Below are 5,371 nucleotides of genomic sequence, written 5' to 3' on the forward strand. Positions count from 1 at the left end.
AAAATAAAAATAAATATGCCCCATATTATATTCAGTCAACTAGTGGACATCATAAACATTGTTCCTTCAAAACATGTTGAAACATTGATTTATGGATGTCTTCTTAGTAACCTCTTTATTAAACTTGGTCTAGACGTCTCTCTCGAGAATCCTATCCCACTCCAAAATCAAATCAATCTCACATTCTTGAAGAAAGCGAATTGGAAACAAGACGAGGTAACCGATCAATGGGTTTTTAGACCCGGTAAGCAAACTCCGGGAGCTAGTTCCTCACGAGCTGCTCCTAGCTCCTCTCGTGCTCCTCCTCCTCCTCTTCCGGCTCCGGCTACTGACGATGATCCTGAATTTCAACATCTTATGCAAGACATTGATGATCACGTTCCCGATGACGAGCCTGCACCGGAACCAGCTCCACAAGATGATCAAATGCCTCTATATTTTCATTCGTTTTTGGAGACATTTGATCTACGGTATGCTTCCATCGAATCCCACTTGACTGCTACTCACGAAGCAGTAAATCAACGCTTAGACACTTTGGAAGCTCGTCAGATGGAGTTTCAAAGGGAGACGCTTGCACGCATGGATGCTCTCTCTCTTAAGATACAAGCCCGATTTCCTCCTCCGCCTCCCGATCCTTCTATGGATGACTAGACTTATTTTATTTTGATTGTATTTGGGATTAAAACTTAAAACTTGGATTGTTAAAACATTTTGCTATTTTTTGAATTGTTTAACTATTGTTGGATGTTTGAACTTTTTATTTATTTGGTTTGATCTTTATGAGCTTCATGTTTATTAATTTTTGCATTATTGACATCTTAGTTGCATTATGACCAATTTACCATTTCACATTTATTTATGAATATTGTTTATGGAACTAATGGTTAATCTCTCTTTTGATTGTGATCTTAGTAGCTTAAGCTATATATATATATATTTAATCAATTGGCTATGTTTTTCAAAACCTTGTTTAAATCGATTTTTAAATATTTTTGATTTAACAAAAAGGGGGATAAATGTTAAGGTGTTAAAATGTTTTAAAAGGGAGAAGTGTTATTGTAAGGGGGAGTAATTTTTCAAAATTGATTTCAAATTTTTAGAAAATCTTAAAATAACACAAATGTTTTGTTATATAAAAAATGGGGAGATTGTTGAAAACATTTTTGTGTTTCGATATAACAAATTAGTTTAAATGAATTTTAAGATTTTACAAATGATTTTTCTAAGTATATTCGATTCAATTAATCGAATATCAAATTATTACTCCAAGTCTTTTAAGATCAATTTCAAACCTTAATAAAAGTGTAAAATTGTGTTTTATAATTAATATATTTTTGAAACAATTTTCAAAAAGTATTTTGAACCAAAATCAAGCCTAAAATCAATTTTTCAGAGTGATGCACCAATGCACCAATCCATGCATCGATGCACATGAATTAAATTGAACATTGAATGCATTTCATGCATCGATGCACATACCATGCACCGATGTACTAAGGATTTTATGAAAACATCAAATGCATTTGATGCATCGATGCACAAACCATGCATCGATGCACTCTGGCTATTTTGAAACATTGAATGCACTTGATGCATTGATGCACTCTTAGTGCACCGATGCACTGAGAGTCCAACGGTTAAAATATTTGAATTTTACACCGATGCACCTAGGGTATGCAACGATGCACTGACGCTCCCAACTGCTTTAATTAATTGTTTTCACACTTAAACGGCTCTATTGACTCCACTAATCATCCCCTACGTTCAGAATCATTTGAAGGTGTATTTAAACAAGCTTAGAAGCCATTGATCAAAAACAAGAAATAACAAGCAACTAGAATCAAGCGAGAATCAAAGAGAAAGCATCAAACCTCAAGTTTGAGCATTTCAAGCCTATTTTTTATTTAATATTCATTTTGCTTTCAAGAACACTATTTGTACTCAATTGTATTCATTCTTGAGTGTTCTTTTCTTTGTTCTTGAATTGTGCAAACAATATTTCCTTGTGAGGATTTCCTTGTAAGTTTGCAAATTTGTAATATTCTCTTTGAGAAAGAGTGTTCTCAAGAATCGGGGTATATTCTTGAGGGAGTTGTAAGGTTATCTCTTTGGCCTCAAAAGAAAGAACAAATTAATGAATTTGTTGGAAAATCCTTAGTGTGGATAGCTAAGGTAGTGGACGTAGACTTTTATTGAGAAAGTCGAACCACTCTAAATTGCTGTGCAATTACTTTCAATTTTCTGCAAAAGCTTCCACAAAAATTTTAATTGCCAATTCACCCCCCTCTTGGCCGATTTCGTCGATCGATTAACTCAACAAGTTCTTTCATTAGCAGTTACGAATGGTTGGCAGCTACGTCAGGTGGATATCAATAATGCATTCTTTCATGGTGACTTGCATGAAGAAATATAATCATTTAAATGTGCTCCGTCAACTACAATAACTGGGCGCATGCAAGTAATAAACGAACGAATCTACAAAATAATATACACAAGAAATATAATCATTTAAATGTGAAATGCATGTAACTAACAAAAATGAGTCAACAAAATTATATTGATTTACTAACCGCAACACCAATGGTGATAAACAGCAACTCAAAGCGTCCATCTCTATCTGTTTTGATATGAGTTACCGACCCAGGATTTTTCAGCTTTAAATTGTGATAATAAGCCGGCAGTTGGGCAAACGATGCTTCTGGCGACCCCCTCAACAATTCCAAGGCATAACATTTGGCTCTCCAAGCTTGAGAATATAAGATACTAATCTTGAACCGAGCATTCATGTCAGTCATAATTTCATGTCCCCGATATACCCTGCCATTCAAAAACATTAACTCAGCCAGAAAATCACCCAACGCCTTTTTGTTTGCCTGTCTATGGTGAGGAAAAAATTGGGTTCTTGAACATGTATGTTTATCAATAAAAGTCCTAACTTGAAACATTTCGCAATCTTTTATCCTCTTTGCAATCATACGCCACGTACAGTTTTTGTCAATCATACACTTTGTTTCGAAACAATCTTTGTTTGATTTGTTAACTTTTAGTTGATAGCCATCTTCCACATATTTCGTATACAAAGCTATCTTCAAGTCTTCCTTTGTATCAAAACAATCATCTTTCTTGATACGAATAACTTTTGTGTAACAATCAACTACTATCTTTACCAACTCTTCTTCTGGTATCTGAAGTAATTCTGGCATATTCCAGTTATACTCCCATGGCATTTTCTTCTTCTTCTTTTTCTTCTTCAGGGTTATATGAATTACATAATGGATGTTCAACATGTTCATTCACAGTCGTAACTTCCTCCTCATTATCATCAACAACATCTTCCTCGGCAGCGGCTGTTTCATCATCAAAATTTGGGTATTGACCAATATCAAAATCATTACACGCAGGGTCTGTTTCTTCTTCTGAAACATCATCAAAATCTGAGTATTGACCAAGATCAAAGTTCGGGTATTGACCCAGATCAAATTTCGAATACTGACTAGTACTCATTTTTTCTGTTGGCTCATCATCGTTTAACTAGTCAATACAAAAACAGGAATTTGGTGCTGAAAGTTGATTGGGATTTGGATTAGGGAAAGATTGTCGGTTTTGAGATTGTGTTTGGTATTGGAAATGTGGTGAAACAAAATTTTCTTGGTGATGAAATTGTGCTGGAACCATTAAATTTTGAGGTTGATAACAACGTTGTAAATTGTGAGTACCATAAATTGGGGTTGAAGAACTTAGTTAATTACTACCCGCTACTGACCCAACTTCACTACTTCTAGGTTCAACAATATACAATTTAACATCATCTTGCGAAACACTAATGTAAGCAATGAATAGTTCAACATCTTCATTGTCGGTTAACAAATAAACTTTACCTTTTCTGTTGGCTCACAATTTTTTCTGTTGGCTCATCATCGTTTAATTGGTCAATACGAAAACAAGAATTTGGTGCTGAAAGTTGATTGGGATTTGGATTAGGGAAAGGTTGTCGGTTTTGAGATTGTGTTTGGTATTGGAAATGTGGTGAAACAAAATTTTCTTGGTGATGAAATTGTGCTGGAACCATTAAATTTTGAGGTTGATAACAACGTTGTAAATTGTGAGCACCATAAACTGGGGTTGAAGCACTTAGTTAATTACTACCCGCTACTGACCCAACTTCACTACTTTTAGGTTCAACAACATACAATTTAACATCATCTTGCAAAACACTAATGTAAGCAATGAATAATTCAACATCTTCATTGTCGGTTAACAAATAAACTTTACATTTTCTCTGATAAGATAACCTAAATCTACTTAGAGGCTCTAAATTCAATTTCTTTGCAACACATAACATTAGAGTTTCATAAGTTACATTTTTTAATGACAGTTTTAGTTAAATATTCATGGGTAAAGGCATATATTGTAAAACACCATGAACATTCTCCCATGACCCTCCAAAATACAAATCTATCCAAACATGATCAACATTAGATGATTTCATTCTACAAATTGTAAATTAATTTACTAAACAAATGAGCTATAAACTAGATATCATCACTAACTTAGAGAAAAACATACCTTTATTAAGTTGATAGTTGATAATTTGGGAGAGATATCATTGAAAAATTATATAGAAATAAAATTATGTAAAAAAAATTAGAGATGGGGAAGGATGCCGTTGGATATTGGAACGGATGACGTTGGATATTGGAACGGATGTCACCGGAGAGAGTGATAGATGGAGATGGAATGAGTTGCGATTTAGGGATTTAGGTTATGAGTTGTTGCTGCTGCGTAGTTTATATAGCCAAAACATTTGTGTTGCGAAAATAAAAGCTGTTGCGAAATTAAAATTCATGTTGCGAATTCAAAAATCGAGTTGCGAAAACAAAATTCGTGTTGCGATTTAGAAAATCTTGTTGCGAAAAGAAACTTGTGTTATGAAAAATAAATTCGCGTTGCGAATTTGAAATTCCGTGTTGCGATTTACATATTCGCGTTGCGAATTTGGAACCTGTGTTGCGAAATTGAAGATCGCGTTGCGAATTTGTTGGTCATTTTCGCAAATCCAAAAAAAGTTAGTTAAAATTGTATATTATAAGACATTTTCGGTCACCGAAATTATTTTTTCTAATAAAAAATAAAAGTAAATGATAAAGACCTTAATTATAAAAATAAAATGTATGATTGAAAATTAGAGACCCTATAAAATTGGGGGGCTTGCTCTCCTACTCCCCTTAATTGTCGACACTGAAAACCAACTCAACTTAAACTTTATAAATTTAACTTAATTTTTTTTAAATGAACTAAACCACTCAATAATTAAGAGATTCATTATTATTTTTTAAAATTTCAGTTTCAACATAAAATATGAACAATAGGA

This window comes from Hibiscus syriacus, unplaced genomic scaffold (genome assembly GCF_006381635.1).
Source record: "Hibiscus syriacus cultivar Baekdansim isolate YM2019G1 unplaced genomic scaffold, ASM638163v2 tig00110840_pilon, whole genome shotgun sequence".
Lineage (NCBI taxonomy): Eukaryota > Viridiplantae > Streptophyta > Magnoliopsida > Malvales > Malvaceae > Hibiscus > Hibiscus syriacus.